Source organism: Oncorhynchus masou, chromosome 14, assembly GCF_036934945.1.
Source record: "Oncorhynchus masou masou isolate Uvic2021 chromosome 14, UVic_Omas_1.1, whole genome shotgun sequence".
In the NCBI taxonomy this organism is placed as follows: domain Eukaryota; kingdom Metazoa; phylum Chordata; class Actinopteri; order Salmoniformes; family Salmonidae; genus Oncorhynchus; species Oncorhynchus masou.
Window position 1 is genome coordinate 18,409,678 of NC_088225.1, and position 18,526 is coordinate 18,428,203.

The 18,526-nt window shown below is 42.6% G+C and overlaps 1 pseudogene; it reads right to left on the reverse strand.

The window, feature by feature from the left end:
- Window positions 1-757: 757 nt before the first annotated feature.
- On the reverse strand, window positions 758-15,822 carry LOC135554455 (LIM domain-containing protein 2-like; annotated as a pseudogene).
- Between the last annotated feature and the right edge of the window lie 2,704 nt (window positions 15,823-18,526).

An 18,526-nucleotide genomic window follows, 5' to 3' on the forward strand; every position in this document is an offset into this window, starting at 1 on the left:
GTAATTTCCACTTTAAAATGTCAAATTTAATTTGCACTAACATAACATTTACAGATGTGAAATCTTAATTTGAGCCCGTTTGCTACAGCAAGAACAGAATCCTGCAGAAACAGGAAATGTGAATTATGTGGATTATGGACATTTTTGTAAGGATTGATACAGATGTAGGATCTTCATTTGATCACCCTGTTGGAGGATACATTTAAAATGTGTAGTGTATTTGAGAAGGATTCTGAAGTTTGTCATTACCACTATGAAATTTCAGCCTTGATTTTCCCTTGTGAAAAATGTCATGTCTAACCAAGGCTGAAATTTCAAAAAGTGGAAATGACAAACTTCAGAATCCTTTTAAAATCTCAAATACACTATAGGTTTAAAATGTCTCCTCCAACAGGGTGATCAAATTAAGACCCTATATCAACCCCTACAAAAAAAAATGTCCACTTATTATCATCCACTTAATAATGAAAATGTCCTGTTGCTGCAGGACTCTTTTCCTGCTGTGAGGGAACTGGTCAAATTAAGATACCACATCTGTACAAGTGGGAGACAATATTGATGCTCTGTTCTGTTTTCTTCAGGCACCTTGAACTAAAACAACTCCTGTTGTCGAGCATCTGAGTCTATAACAGTATATAATAAACACACTAGCTCCTATACAATTCATAAAAAAGGCCTACTATTTACACAACAAATGACTAGTATCAAATATGAAATATGCACTGCCTTTACTCATCATGTAATAAAGACAACCATCTCACTTATCACCAGCATCTTCATTTATTTTTCCAAAAGCATGTAAAAATTTAAACTACTGAAAGAAAATGATCAAACAAATACATTTGATTGTGTGTAGGTGTGGGGGGGACAAATCACATTATTTAGAATCATGTTCTTCTACAACACAATTTAACTGGAGTAATAATCCAAAAGAAGAAGAGAGGTGAAAGACGAGTAAGAGCCAAAACGTCTTTTTGCTTGCAAGGTCACCATCCACAGGTCAAGTTATACAGAATGTTTTTGTTTCAAAATGCATGCATTTACATTTTGACAACAGTGACACCTGCATTGAGAAATAAATGTTAAGTCTACATCCAATTTTGCACACAACTACATGACTCGCAGAACACAGACAGTCACACAGCTCTCATAGACCTTGCCTCCTGGTACCAGTATGGAAAAGTGTACCTACTTTCTTTTTGTTTGTTTCTCTATACAAAGAAAGTTTTTTCACAGGATAACGCCATTGTACCTTGGTACACTCCTCACACATAAGACGATATGGACACAGTGTTATTTGATATGATATTCTTGGTTACAAAGCATTCTGGGTGGTCGAGGACCGTTACAAATTTTAAAAAACAAATAAAAAGAACTTTACAACTTGAGGAAATGTACTGAAAAAATGAAAACCATTCAGGAGAGAGTGGAGGATGAGCGGGTACATAAACCTCTGGCTGAGTGAAGCCAATCATCCACCACAGGGACGAAGTGGAAAACAAGCAGAAGGATCATTTTCATTCACAGGGGAATAGGCTGGAACAGGGAGAAAGGTATGTGCACTCAAAAACAAAAAATTGTTTTGAAAAAGCATTAAATGTTAGGCAATAGATTTTGCCATTTATTTCTAAGGATTTACTTATCAAAAAGTAACATTTTATTTCCTATTCTGCACAGCATGCTCGAATTAAGCAATGAAGCCCGAGAAGGTTTGGTATATTCCCAACATAGCACAAACCCCCAAGATGCCTCATTGCTATTATAAACTGGTTACCAATATTATTAGATTAGTAAAAAATAAATGATTTGTCATACCAGTGGTATGCGGTCTGATATAACACAGCTTTCAGCCAATCAGCATTCGAACCACCCAGTTTATAATTCACAGTAAACTTTCCATCACAATATACATTGTGTCATTCAAGTGTTGTGGCATTGAATACTTCCCAAATGATGTAATTCAATGGCTTTAGTTTCATTCTAAAGCTAGAATGAAGAAAATAAAAATCTTATCTATTGAGTTTGTTGGCCAAAGCAGGTGTCGCTTTAGAACATTCCAACCTAAAAAAAATACCTGTAGCACAACCGTTTCATCCCGAGGCCACTCCCACGTTTTAAAAAAATGAGTAAAAGCTATACAGAAGAAATTACCGGGGGCAAACGTGTTTATTGACAATTGTGTGATAAGTAATATCTCAAGCCTTTACTGGGACTGGCTGAACTGACTCAAGCATTTCCAACCTCTTCTCCCAGCAGGAGGCGCTACTCTGAGGTTCAGGGCTCTGTAGGCCTGGGCTTTACTCACTGCGTAGGAATTCCCCTGAACATGCCCCAGTTCAAACAACATTCCCTGTTAGCGCCCACCCCTCACATAGTACTAGGTCCTGGTGCTCAAAATCAGAGATGGCGCAGCAGCGAGACATCCCACTCCCTCATTCTTTCTGGTTACATTAGTCAAATAAAGTAGACCAGACCCAGCTGCGATCTATCACATTGGTGTCGATGGGAGATCCACCCTGTTCAGCAGACTGAAACTGACAATTTTTTCCCCCAATGGTAAACGGCCTGAAGTGAACCATCTTCACAAATCCACCACCTCTGCTCAGAATCACGTGATGCAGTCGAGACAAGAAAGCCATGAGGCATTTATAAAAATAATAAAAGATATTTATGTTTGCAGATGTGATGTCACTGGAGAAGCACGATAGTATATATATATATATATTTTTTTTTACATTATGTGATTTCACTTGTGGCCCCGTCAGGACATCCCAGTCATGTGAATTTCTGCCACATTCAGAACACTGAATTCTCAGACTTTCGGGCATTCAAGACAACAGGGTACTCAAAAAGAAAAAAAGTTGATGGGATTTTTTTGTTTTAAAAGGTCATCCAACAAATAATTTTGCATCAGAAACTCTGGCCTCTTTCTAGAGCTGACTTAACCAATTGGCAGATCACAGACATCAGGATTTTGACATTGTTCCCCCACCAGAGTTCACAGTTGTCTTGAAAGATCCGAAAGTCCCGCTTAGTTTTACACACCAACTTAGCCCAATTTATTACATGAACAGACAGCTCTGCATGGACAGGAAGCAGCAGGGGATATTAGCGTGACAGTTGTGGTTTCCTGTTAGGCTATGTTCCCTGTCAATCTAACATTGACTTGTCTGGTTAACATGCATGGTCATATGTGCACAGTATAGTGTGATATGTTCACTCAGCACAATCTATGTACAAACACCTATGAGATACTTCTCATATTCAGAATAAAGACGAAAAAGCCTCTACGAATGAGAGCAACTTATCGCATGACTGTCAAACCCAGCAAATAACAGAGCAAAGAGTGCATTTTAAAACCAGTAAAGTGAGATTAAGAGTCAATGAAGCAGATTAGTTTTAAAAAGTCATCCAGAACACAGGAGGGCAGTACAGACTAAAGGTACAGCTGAGACTCGAACAGGACAAACATGCAGAACTGAAACCTAGCAGCCATTCAGATCATAGGAGCAAAAAAACATTTGAACAATAAGACATAATTCAACTAAATGTACCCAGAGACAGAGAGAGAACGTGTGACAGTTTTACAGTACCATGTTTGTTTCTCAGATAAGTGAACCCTGACAAACTCACAAATTGGCTTCCGCAAAGCAGAGAACTGGTCTTTAAAATTGGTGTTAGATTTAATTGACGATATGGAACTGAAAAGGAGGTCATAAAATACAAACTTGCTAATGAACCTAGCTCAGTATGGTTGACCTGAGTATGCTCTACAGCTGAGTGAACTCCAGCTTCTCCAACCATATGTTCACCTGAGCATACGGTCCCTTGCGCCTGTTGCGTCAAAAGGGTGCAAATTTATCCGAAAAATAAACAAAACAATGATATGTAGTCCACAATCAAATTTCAAAAGAGCAAATGTAAAATAAAAATAATACTATAACCAAATGAAAGGAATAAACACCCCACTAAATAAAATGCCGAGCAACAGGGAGCGTGACCGGCCAGTCATAGTGGGTGTGTCTTTTCCATGTGGAGTGAGTGCACAGGAGCGTTGACTGCACCCCTCATGACACGTTGGTGCTCTTTATGACATGTTGGAGGTGGAGACGAGGCAGCTTTGGGGAGGAGATGGGGAATGCCAGTAGGATACTGCTGACCTGCAAAACTACCCAAAATCTAAAACTAACCCTGACCGTTACCAATTCTGAAAATAAAAGTGGGTTTGCAGGTCAGGAGTGTCCGTATAGCCTTTCCCGTGGGAGAACGGTTGGGACACAGACAGGCGTGGCTACGCAGTCTTAGTTATGTTCTCTCCCTCCTTGGAGGTCCAAAGCTCCTTATGTTGCTTGCGGCCAAAGCCCTCATCATAGTTGCCTTTGCTCTTGAAGAGCTGCTGGAAGTGCGGCTTGCAGTAGAAATCCCCGAAAGGGCAGCAAATGTGCCCAGGCTGCAGGGAGGAGCAGAATATAAACAAAAGAACAACACAGTTTGATATGGAGTGAGTGAGTGAGTGTCTCACCTGAGTTTGGTGTTGCAGTGTTTGCAGCAGAAACAGGCCGAGTGGAATATCAGGTTGTTAGCCACCAATCTCTCCATGGGGTAGACGGTCTTCTCACATGACGAGCACACCTCCCTCGGTGTCTTGAAGCTGAAGGACTACGCACATGAACAAAACCCACACTGTTACTATGGCCTCAAACATGTGTTTCAATGGATAAATGAAGCATCATCTCAACTTGCTCAGTTGTCTATAACCAATCTATAGAAATGAGTTGCTGTTGAGAGTATGTGAAAACATATACTGGTATATAAACTGTAGTTCCATTATGGATGACGTTTAAATGACATCCGAGTAAAGGTAGGGTGAGATACACTGGGCCAGACAGACAGGTAATGGAGAAGGATAGTGATTAAAAGATAATGTCCTACTGGGTAGAAACCGGGACAAAGGAGGGGGGGGGGTGATAATGGAGGTATATTTACTTTGGAGCGCTGGACAGGTTTATCTTCAGGGGCATTTCTGTTGTCCTGGAATACAAATGAGTAAACCTCAGTACTTTCCTATTTAGTGTTATTACAACAGAAGTGTAAGCATGCAGGATTTCCCCTGTTATATTGACAATACCATGTCCATAATATCCCTCTCATCTCAGTCGTTTCCCCACTGCTACTCTCTGCCTCCCAGCAGCTCCATCTGTCAGTGTACTGTACTCCCCAGAGGGCAGGTCAGCTACCTTCTGTACTGCACTCCCCAGAGGGCAGGTCAGCTACCTTCTGTACTGCACTCCCCAGAGGGCAGGTCAGCTACCTTCTGTACTGTACTCCCCAGAGGGCAGGTCAGCTACCTTCTGTCTGGACATGTGAGTAGGTACACTGAACACACAATCATAGGGAAGCACAGCCATTTCAAATATTAACCCCAAGCGCGACATTACGGACATCCTCTGGATGCTCTCGACTTGCACAGCGGTTTAAGAAAGCAACCAATGCCACTGTTACACTACATCACTAAACTGGAATTCTGATGTACAACTGAGTCAATAAAAAACCCATGTTCACAAACAGTTCAGTGTGAGCGCTTGGCCTTAACAGAGAGCACCATTCAGATCTATAGAACTAAAGGCCTTATGTAATGGAGGCCTGTCTCATTTCTCTACTCATGGCTCCAAAGCCCCACACTCTGACACAAACATCCATGGACTTCCTGCTTCAACAGAGGCCCTGAACACTCATTCCTCTCCATGACAACTACATTATACTGTACACAAACAAGTTACTTTCAACATACAAACATGAACTCCTAGACCCTACGGTCGGCACTGACTCCCTGTCAAAACCCATGAGGGCAGGATAGGTATCATATTGTCTGCCATATTGCTAACAGATGTTGACCGAGCAGATCAATTTGGAGTGGCTTAGAGTCGGTTTGAAACGAGGTCAAAAAAGATGACAGGGCAGACATAGGTCAAGCAATTGGTCAAAGGCGCCTAGGTCTCAGCTGTCACACCTGGTGAAGAACTATACTTCAAAACTATGTGACCGACAGGCTTCAGCAATTTCTCCACATTGACGTCCACGCCCTGAAGCTGGACTAGCAGATCAATTAGCAGACAGACACACAGTAAAGGCTGTGTCCACTTGAAGGCAGGCCGGACTGCTCTCTGGGAAAGTCCACTGCTGACATCTAAACCCTGACTGTTATGGAAGGAGATTGGTGGTAGAAGTCAGGGGGGGCTCATTTGACAGACAACTCTGCGACAGCCCTTTCCTGAAACCTGTGCAACAGAAAGGAAGACATTTAGGCTACATTCACACACATTGAAGGGGAGTGGACACAGAGCACTGATCCACAGGGATATGGGTTGTTTACAACAAATCCAGCTCCTTGTTGTGTCTGCTCAATTAGAACGCGTTGGAACGGCCCGAAAAACTCAATTAAACTGAAATAATGTTGAGCCGTAACAAGCGGTTCAGAGTGAAACCCATCAGCCACTGATTCAATCATGTTGCACTTCACAACTGGCAGCCATTAGGATCAAAGTAGAGCTCCCCAAAAGACCTTACACATCATCTTGCATGTGCACAGATGATACAGTTACCACAGAGACTTTGGGAATACAATTGTTATTCTATTAAATTGAAATGATCAAATTAGTAATTTTTGCATTGGCGTAACTGTTGCCCACTCACTACTGAGTGTCAGATATCTTTAAACTGAATGACTGAGGAAGCTGGGGTGTTGCCTTAGTTTGTGAGAACGGAATGTCTGATGGAGGGACTGCAACTTCCTGTAGATGCAATCGCCATCCTGACCATCTTCCTCCTCACCAAGTCTCCTTAATTCTCATATTTGGGTAGGGTACAGGGTGCACTGCATGGTAAACTCACTTCCTGTTGCAACAAGAAAGCAACCATCAGTAACACTCAACAGGAGCTTCATATTTCATAAGATAAATAAACTGCTTCAAAAGGCAATGGTTTCTGTTTTAACACAGCATGCAACGTACAGTACATTACAGAAAAGTTCATCACCAATTCAGGCTGCACAAGATAAAACTGCAGCCCAGAATTGCCATAGCCACTAAAAGATCATGAAAACAAGAATAGATACCATGGCAGGCAAGCACACAGTCAGTCCTGGAAGGATTCTACATGGCTGCTGCCATCTGCCTTCTTTTGCCTTATTTGTACATGAAGACACACCACTGACTGCCGACCAAAAAATGACGTTGCGGCAGGAAGTAGTGATGACACAGACTTTAAGAGTCCCTGTGGGGAGCCTGCCACAGCTAACTGCCACCCAACTGGGCTTAGAGCACAGGCTGATTACAGCAGATAACAACTACCACAGGGAATGATCAGTGCACAGACCAAACCTCTCCTTAAATGGCGAGAAGGACAATATGAACATTGTGGTGTGCCAACCGTGCACACAACTAAAGGTGCTCAAAAACAGTAGGCTAGATGCAGGCTGCCCATTAGATTAACACACGGTAATTCAATTACAATTTGGTGTAACCATTTAGATTAGTTTGAAGTTACAACCACTTACTAAAGTCTCCAGCCAGAGAGAAAAGAGCACTTCACCAATCAGGCTCCCACCTTTAGCAACATTAATATTCAGTCTCTTACCAGTAATTTATTCACACTAAGTGAAAGACACTGCATCTCCGTTTGAGTTTCATGGAGGCTACACTTCATGTATGTGAGATTCTTCCATGCAGCCATTTGAAGAGATAGGCCCTGCTGTGCTGCACCCACAGTCAGATCAGGTTGAGACTCTCCCTCTCTGATGAGGAGCTCCTAATCTCATTACAATGACAAATCCCATTGCCTGTTCCCCTGGAGCTCAGACCACCACAACAATGGCAGGGGGTCTGGGGGTGACTGCACCCTGCCTCGAAGAAAGAGGAGGTCTTCACCGGGGTTGTCTGTTCAGGCCCAGGGAAACCACACTGGGGCGAGCTCTTCCCTAATAAAAGTATTGAGGGAAGGGTTCGGAGCGTCAAGTGCTTGCACGGCTATGCATCGTCTATGAATTCCACTTACAACTTTGAAACGGTCAGCGTAAGAAACCATAAACCAGACCTCAGTCCAATATTTGGTTATGTTTATACAGAGAACTAGCCTAAATCTGCCCCTTTTAGAAAGGTTACAGCTGCAGTCAGGAATATTAACAGCAATGGGACATCAATGTTTCCATCTAGAGTAGAGAGGCTAAGGGACTTGGTGCTGGTAAGTTTACTTAAAGCTTTTCACCCCAGGCTGTGACACACACACGGAGCGAGAGATCACTCAGTGTTCTTACGGTAACGTACAGTAGTGAAACTTGCCCTAGATGTTGAAAGTGGCCATTCATTTCAGTTAGTCTCTCAGCGCATCTTATTTTTAGACCGCTGACTTGCACCCCTTGAGGAGACAGAGGGATGGAAAATAAACAGGAAAAATGCACTTCGACAACACCAGCTTGTTAAAGGGCCATCCATTCTGAATGTTATATTCAGAATGGGTGAACGGCGCCATGAAACAAAACGTTATACATCACTCCCACAACAATTTTTTTTTTGTTCATTTGTTTGCTTTTTTTTTTTACATTTATAAAATATATATTTTGTACATAATGTTCCCACTAGTCTCTTATGACCAAAAAGAACTGGACATCAGGACCGCGATCACTCAGCATGGACAGGCAGAATCCTTCTTCTTCCTTTAATGAGTCTGACAAGCCCGACACGAACAATATACAGCTTTCTCGGGAACAGCCCCAGATCCCCGTGTTTAGCGTGAAGAGGAGGCAGAGAAAGTGGCCAAAGGGCGGACTGCCTTCTGAGAATTTGTAGGCGATCGAATAACCCCCACTTCCTTCCAATCTGCTAACAAACATGCAATCTTTGGAGAATACAATCGACAAGTTACGCTGAAGATTAAACTACCAACGAGACATTAAAAACTGTAACATCTTAGACTTCACAGAGTAGTGGCTGAACGACATCACCATCAACATACAGCTGGCTGGTTATACGCTCTACCGGCAGGATAGAACAGCGGCTTCTGGTAAGACAAGGGGTGGTGGACTATGTATTTTTGTAAATAACAGCTGATGCACGATATCTAAGGAAGTCTCGAGCTATTGCTTGCCTGAGGTATAGTATCTCATGATAAGCTGTAGACCACACCATCTACCTAGAGAGTTTCTGTATTTTTCATAGCTGTTTACATACCACCACAGTCAGAGGCTGGCACTAAGACATCATTGAATGAGCTGTATCCCTTCATAAGCAAAGAAAAACGCGGGGCTCCTAGTAGCCGGGGACTTTAATGCAGGGAAACTTAAATCCGTCTTAACAAATTTCTATAAGGCATGTTAAATGTGCAACCAGAGGGAATTTTTTTTTTTTTAGAAAGCACCAGTGACCAGATCAATAAAAATGTAAAAAGTGGTCAGATGAAGCGGATGCTAAGCTACAGGACTGTTTTGCTAGTACAGACTGGAATATGTTCTGGGATTCCTCCAATGGCATTGAGGAGTTCACTACATCAGTCATTGGCTTCATCAATAAGTGCATCAAATGACGTCGTCCACACAGTGACCAGTACGTACCTACCCCAACCTGAAGCCATGGATTACAGGCAACATCCACACTGAGCGAAAGCTGCCACAGTCGAAAAGTGAGACGAACCCAGGAAGCGTATATGAAATCCTGCTATGCCCTCCGATGAACCATCAAACAGGCAAAGAGTCAATACAGAACTAAGATTGAATCGTAGTACACCGGCTCTGACACTCGTCAGATGTGGCAGGGCTTTCAAACCATTCCAGTCAACAAAGTACAGTCGAGAGCTACCCAGTGACACAAGCTAAACTACTTTATGCTCGCTGCGAGGCAAATGGCACTGACACATGCATGAGAGCATCAGCTGTTCCAGAAGACTGTGTGATCATGCTCTCCGCAGCTGATGTGAGTAAGACCTTTAGACAGGTCAACATTCACAAGGCCGCATGGCAGATTACCAGGATGTGTACTGTGAGCATGCGCTGACCAACTGGGAAGTGTCTTCACTGACATTTTCAACCTCTCCCTGTCCGAGTCTGGAATACCAACATGTTTTAAGCAGACCACTCTGGTGCCTGTGCCCAAGAACACCAAGGTAACTTACCTAAATGACTTCCGACCCGTAGCACTCACGTCTGTAGCCATGAAGTGCTTTGAAAGGCTGGTCATGGTTTACAACACCATTATCCCAGAAACCCTAGAACCCACTCCAATTTGCATACCGGCCCAACATCTGGCGCAATCTCTATTGCACTCTACACTGCCCTTTCCCACCTGGACAAAAAGGAACACCCACGTGAGAATGCTATTCATTGACTACAGCTCAGCGTTCAATACCATAGTGCCTTCAAAGCTCATCAATAAGCTAAGGATCCTGGGACTAAACACTTCCCTTTGCAACTGGATCCTGGACTTCCTGACGGGCCACCCCCAGGTGATAAGGGTAGGTAACAACACATCCGCCACGCTGATCCTCAACAGAGGCCCCTCAGGGGTGCGTGCTCAGTCCCCTTCTGTACTCCCTGTTCACTCATGACTGAGTGGCCAGGCATGACTCCAACACCACCATTAAATTTGCAGATGACACAACAATGGTAGGCCTGATCACTGACAACGACGAGACAGCCTATAGGAAGAAGGTCAGAGACCTGGTCGTGTGGTGCCAGGACAACAACCTCTCCGTCAACGTGATCAAGACAAAGGACATGATTGTGGACTACAGGAAAAGGAGAACTGAGCACGCCCCCGTTCTCGTCGACGGGGATGCAGTTGAGCAGGTAGACAGCTTCAAGTTCCTTGCTGTCCACATCAACAAACTAACATGGTCCAAGCACACCAAGACAGTCGTGAAGAGGGCACGACAAAACCTATTCCCCCTCAGAAGACTGAAAAGATTTGGCACAGGTCCTTCAAAGGGTTCTACAGCTGCACCAGCGAGAGCATGGTTGCATCACTGCCTGGTATGGCAACAGCGCGGCCTATGACAGCAAGGCACTGCAGAGGGTAGTGTGTATGGCTCAGTACATCACCGCTGCTACTCTCTGTTGTTATTGTCTATGCTTAGTCACTTCACTAGCTCTACCTACATGTACATATAACCTCAACTAACCGGTGCCCCCACACAGACTCTGTACCGGTAGCCCCCCCCCCCCGAGATATAGTCTTGCTATTGTTATTTTACTGCTGCTCCTTAATTACTTGTTTGTTGTATTTATCATCTGTATTTTTTTTATTATTATTATTTAAACCACACTGTTGGTTAGGGGCTCGTAAGTAAGCATTTCACTGTAACGTCTCACCTGGTGTATTCGGCGCATGTGACAAATACATTCCCTGGGTCATTTCATGTTTTCATATGCATCCGAGTTGATGGCGTTCAAGGCAGAAATCTGTCTGGTATGACGTAGCAGTGATAAAGTCTCACTACACTGGAAGTTAATAGAATACGACTTTTAGATTACGAAAATATCTATCATACATGTCAGATATCAAAATTCAGGAGGATGTCTTCTCTCAAATAAACCATTTGTGCCAATTCATTTTTTTAAATACGTGAGACAAAAAGACTCCCAGTCACTCCAAGAAGGAGAGCACTCCTTGTCCCAGAATCGGACACATGGCCCATTGACGTAGCATGGACAACTTTGGCACTGTATATCTGTAGTTGTGAATGCCAGTCTCCACTCTGAGGCACATCGATCTGCAGATTGAACATGGTGAGATATTAAACTCCTAAGTTGATTTTTATTTTACCTTTATTTAACTAGGCAAGTCAGTTAAGAACAAATTTGTATTTTCAATGACAGCCTAGGAACAGTGGGTTAACTGCCTGTTCAGGGGCAGAACGACAGATTTGTACCTTGTCAGCTCGGGGTTTGAACTTGCAACCTTCCGGTTACTAGTCCAACGCTCTAAACACTAGGCTACCCTGCCGCCTGATCGTGCAGTATGTTAAGGCGATTTCACAGCTAACTAGCTAGAGATAGATAGTACTGGGGTGAGAAGGGAAAGTCAGCAGACTTCAGATCCACCTCTTACCAGAAACAAGGACACCATGTTCAATGAACAAGCCTCATAACAAATAAGTGAGGCAGTAAAACCACTAAATTAGCAAGTTTCTTTCCAACCTCTGTCAGTTGAAGTCTTTCTTCACTTGCACACGTCAGGGGAGGCCATTTCCTGTGAGGCTGCGGTGAGAGAGATTGTCCTTATATGACTAGTGACAGAGAGCCTCAATGCCATACTCACGGATGTGAAACCTGTCTAGGGAGGTAACAGCTGACACTGACAAACAGGGGTCAAGAGTGTCTAAGGAAAACCTCTGAATAACATCTACTCTCGGCTTTCACACATTCCCACTGGCATAACCCAACATTTTACGGACATCCCATCTCAAAAAGGTGAACGAGAAATGTTTAGTCTGAGATTTCCACCCACAACCTTTGGCTCAAGGTCAGCTTTTAGCAATATTGCGCTTTATTGACTTTAGCATGCAGGGACCCAGCGAGAAGCCGTTGATCATGCATTTAATGAAGTCACTCAAAAAACAGCCCTCAGCGTCAAACCTCAGAACTGATACAACCTATCGCACAGAGAAGAGAAAGTTGCGCAACCAAAGCCTGTGGAGGGACAGGAATTCAGGAAGACAGGTCCCATCGCGTTGACCAAAACACATGCAAATCTGAAGTCTACCAGTCAATTGGAATTTCACAAAACATGGGAGATTTTACAACTACAGCGCAAGATACCTTCTGCCACCTTTGCCTGTTGTGTCAGGCTGTGTGACAGCTGAGGCAGGAGACAAAAGCATGAACTATTAAGCCTACGCATCCCAAGATATGAAAGGTGGGTGGTGTGTGATGCAGTAGGCATTCCTCAGTAAACCAGGTTGCCCACAGTATACACTGCACATGTAGGCACTTTGCTACTGTCATTCTCACGTGAGGCAAGGTTGCTGTGGAAAATTTAGAATTTTTACTGGGCAGTCAGTGTGCACAGTTTGTCCTTGGGTCCTCCCAAATGTGACTGACATTGCTTGGTACTAGGTTGTAAGAACAGCCAATAGGAAGGTTATCGAACCGATGGAAACGTTTAAACGTCTTGTTCAGTGTGCATCCAATTTGTAAGTCGCTCTGGATAAGAGCGTCTGCCAAATGACTTAAATGTAAATGTAAATCTAAAAGAATAGTGTTATTCACAACAAGCAACGATACAATAGAGCAGGTGTAAACACAATGAACCGTTAGTGCCATTTTGGAAGTTTGTTTTCAAGAGGCTTCCATGTCCCAATAATAAAGACAGGAGCGGAAAAGTTTGGGGCGGAAACGGCTGGGATAAATCCCATAATGCTGTGTGAATGAAGTCTTACATCCCTCCAGGGCATTACAAACAATGATTGGATTATTTCTGACATGTTTATTTGCTGACTATGGTTCATTGCTAGTTAAAAATATTTGAGACTTCCACCCAAGCGCTATATAATTACTGAATCAAATGAAATGTATCAAAAAACATTAATTTTTAAAATGCAATCTACAAGGGAATGGCATATCATTATGCCATGTCTTAGTTTATCTTATGTCAGGCTATTGTTCAATGATACCCTGCCTCAAAGACTGAGGTATCAAAAACAATGAATAAGTTAACTGCGCCACTAGGCGAGCTAAAATGGCCATAACCAACTGGGCAGCTTTGGCCATCTACCTTTACTCATTCATAGTCCTCTTCCATCTAGCACACAACAGCTGGATGCATCTCCCACTCACACCCTCCACTGATCTGCACCTAAAACATAAAGCACCTGACCGTTCTCTTTTTGCACTCCCTGTCCAATGACTGTACTAAGGTGCTGTCATCTACACCATCCCAACAGACCATCTCTGTGACGTCTGTAAAAAAACTGAGGACCTGCCAGCTATGGAGGAAAGCTCAATGAAGTGCATGTTGAGCTGTTCACTCAAAAACAAGTGGAAACATTTCCCATAGTTGTATAAAGGAAACATGTGCACTATATGGTTACTTCAATTGGACCTGCAAGTAATGTAATGAACACATTTTACATTGTGACCAAAGCCTCCCCTCCACTCTGACAGACAGAGGCAGTATGTGCCTTTGACGAGTCATTGGGCAATGGTGCGTATGGCTGTACAATGGAAATGTTTCAAGCAAACTGCAGGTGCAATTCTCAATGCAGCCTAGGTGTCAATACAAGTAGACAGTCTTGGCACTTTCAACGTAGACAGTGAAACCAGCTTCTATCCGCGCAGAAGACAATCACTCAGAACAAACGTCGTCTCGCCACAGAAGCTTGCCCCACAAATCCGCCAGCATTGACGTAAATCTGTCTTCAAACCATGTGTTAATCCTCGGCAAACACTGGGCCAAAATTACAGACAGCACATCTACAGATCCACAGTTTGTACCCACAAAGTGGCGGTAAACTAAAATGATCATATGCCAAGGCAGTAATTATAGAGATCGGAGTCTTGATTTGATAGAGCGCTGGTCTGGGAAGACCGCAGATGTGTTCTCCAAGGTCTCAATTTGGAGAACATCATGCGGGAATGGAAGAGAAGAACATTTGAAACAGGTACTTTATCCACTCTGCTAGTGCCGGGCCATGCTGCTACTGTCATGAGCTCGCAGTGAGCCAGAATTCACAGGGGTGTTACAATATATTATATAATTGATGCATTTCTAGGCTAATACTGTTCACCATGGCACAGCGTTGGCTTGCAATGATGCGGTCGGCTCATTGCCTTCCAGTTCTTAACAACCGCCTTGCGCCAACCACACCAGAATCCCTTCCACGGCCCTTTATATAATAAGGAGAGACGCCAGGTTCTGTGCACCAAATAATGGCTGGCATGATTAGGTAATAACAGTACGTAGACATTAAGATTATCATCAGCCAGCCAGAGAGCGCTTCTGAAGTCAAACGAGGTGATGTATATGATTGGCAGGCGTAAACTTAATAAATGGTCAAAATAAAAACATTTATACTACGCACAAACACAATCTGTTTGAGAAAACCAACAAAGGCGATCGACAGTGCACATTTCCTTCAGATTCTACATCAGTGATCAAACTAAAGTAAAGTGCACTTTACCCTAAAACATGACAGACAATGACTTTTAAAGCTTCACTTGAGGCAAAACATAAAGCCTCAACCAGTGAGAATAGTGCCCGATATTATGCTAGCTCGCAAGCTAACGTAACCATAAATATGTATCGTTCGAGATATGCTCATTTTGAGTGAAATGCTGGGTAGCTGCACAATTCCGTACATAATGCCGGATTGATTAATCAGCGTGCAAAAAAAGAGATGGCAAGTTGGCACAGTGCAATAAAATAGCGTTTTGCCTTATTTAAAAACATAACAGCAGGGTAAACATGAGTCATTCCATCAAAAAACGGAATGGATGGCTAGCAACCTTGGTAGCTAGCGAGTTAGCATCGTGTGGACATCACCTCATCACAAAAGGAGAGGGAGGGGAAGAGGGTATGCTGTCGCTAGCTAGCCATCGCTGTACAGTAAACGCGAGAAATGGGCGAGAAACACTTACCATCTGTGTACTTTCGTCAACGTTTAAATAGAAAGAATTTGATCAATAGGCTGTGATCGATTGCTTTCTCATTCGTTTCCCCGATTTCTGCTGTCAGGATTCTTCCTACAGACCCGGCGAGTTACCTCAGCTTGGCTCCCCTGCTCTTGTTTTTCAAGAGTCGTTTTTTTTGTTCTTTATATTAGCAGGATGTTGCACGCTATTGGTTCCAGTCACCCCCAGGCTCTCTCCCCTTCACCCGGCTCTCTCCCCATTCACCCCACCCCGTTCTTTTACACCACCTCCCTCTACTTAAACGGTAATTCATAAGAAAAAGAGATCAAAAAAAATATTAACAGTGTAGATCATTCCTAGGTTTAAAATGTAAAAAAATAAACACATGAATATGCATACATCACAACTAATGTCATCTCTTTTGCTGACAGTGTAAAAAAAAAAAGCACCTTTCAAATATATTAACAAATCAATAAAAGTAGTACATGGGGGGAAACACCTTTCGACTCTCATCTACACATAGTCTGACTGCACTGCCACTAATGTGTTGTGTGCTGCAGATGACAAAGAACCCAAAGTGCACTGTACATGTAACAAGTCTCAGCACATTTGTCCAAAGTCCAGTGACTGAGGTTTATGTCTGGGTAGGTAGGTATGAATCACTCTTTGGCCCAGCATAGAACAAGTTCCACATTTAAGAGGCTGAGAAATCCTGCCGAATGCAAATAATTTGTAACTGCTCGAAGAATAGCACCCTCAACCCTTAATTCCTGCTCAGTTTAACATTCACAGCACAAGTCTGTTATGCCCAGTCTTGCCAACAGTTGGCTTTGTGATGGGAACCTGTGTTTAAATATGACATTCATGCAAAAGTTGAACATGATAATAGTAGCGCTTAAAATATAATGAAAGCAATTGGTTGTGTATGGTAATAAAAAAAGACTAAAGAGTTAAGTGTGAAATGGCTGTGTTGTTTACTGCTGATGTCTTCATTAACTGTTTGGTCCATGTAAGTGCGTTTTGTGTGGAGTCAAGGGTGACCCAGAGTCCAGTTATTGAAAACAGATGTTGAGAGGCCTTCATCACACTAGAAGTAGAAGGGTTTGTGGGTCTAAGTGGGGGATGGTGTATGGGCTATTCTGTACTGAAAGAAAAGGGTTGGGGTTGTTACTCTTGATACTGGAAAACACCTACCATCTAGTGGGGGGTTATTGTGATTGCATTATGGTTGTTGGTGGTGGTGTGGGATCATTTACCATGTTTTATACCAGAGCCCAGTACACACATTACTTTATTTATTACAGTATCAGACATACTGTACGCGCTAACTAATTGTTTTTGAGGCGACTCAATCTGAAGACCTTGCAGGTCTATGTCAATGCCTGCAATAGTATTGCATGGAACACGATGTTGGCTCGATGAGTATCAGATAGATTGTATGTAAGGCTGCAGATCAGAGGTGTTGTGTGTGTAGCATACAAGGAGTTTTACTATGACTTTGGGCAGTGAATGGCCAGACAACGCAAGTCTCAGGCCCATGGAAGGAAGATTTGAAAGGCCCATCTCTTTGCATCGGAGAGAACATTTAGCAGTTTAAGAATTTCCTGAAATTCTACAGATTGCCACATGAAAGAGATTTTGTTGTTGCAGTTAAAGCGAATATTCTGCAAGAGAGATAACTTAAGTTTTAGAGCTAAAATTACAGTGCATTCATGTAAAAAAAAATGGGAGGGGGAATACAAGTATTGAGTTGAAAAATGTATAATTGGTGGACAACTGTGGATACCAATATTCCTGTGAGCCTCCCAGGCCCATGTTGCCCAGGGTTAAGAACATACATTGTAAATGAATAATATTACATTACACCGTCTAAATTTCTTCTGTGGATCCCTTGGCCAAAATTAGTTTAATTGGTTAGTAATATTTGTTAAAAAATGAAGTACATTTTTGATATACACTGAACAAAAATAAACACAACATGCAACAATTTCAAAGATTTTACTGAGTTACAGTTCATATAAGGATATCAGTAAATAGAAATACATTAATTAGGCCCTAATCTATGGATTTCACATAACTGGAAATCCATAGATTGTCCATAGTTTATGCCTGCCCATACCATATCCACACCACCACTATGGGGCACTCTGTTCACAACGTTGACATCAGCAAACCGCTCACCCACACAACACCAAACACACGGTCTAGTATCTGCTCGGTACAGTTGAAACCACGATTCATCCTTGAAGAGCACACTTCTTTGACGAAAAGGTCATGATCATTAGACTCCTTTTTAAATCTGCATATTTCTTCAAAGCTCAGTTGTCCCGAGTCTGCACATTACTGCCAGGACCTATGATCAAGAGAGACACTCAAGTTTTTTAATACTCTCTCTTTACACTTGACTCTGATGAAAATAGCCTTGGCCTCTTAAACCTTCAAGCTGCATACTGGACCCTATTCCAACTAAACTACTGAAAGAGCTGCTTCCTTTGCTTGACCCTCCTATGTTGAATATAATAATCGGCTCCCTATCCACCGGATATGTACCAAACTCACTAAAAGTGGCCATAATAAAGCCTCTCTTGAAAAAGCCAAACCTTGACCCAGAACATATAAAAAATGATTGGCCTAATCAAATCTCCCATTCCTCTCAAAAATGTTAGAAAAAGCTGTTGCGCAGCAACTCACTGCCTTCCTGAAGACAAACAATGTATATGAAATACTTCAGTCTGGTTTTAGACCCCATCATAGCACTGAGACTGCACTCGTGAAGGTGGTAAATTGCCTTTTAATATAATATAATGATATAACATTAGATCTGGTAAAAGATAATACAAAGAAAAAAACATGCTTTTTAATTTATCTTTTAACCATCATTTTTGAAACGCAAGATTAAGGCCATAATGT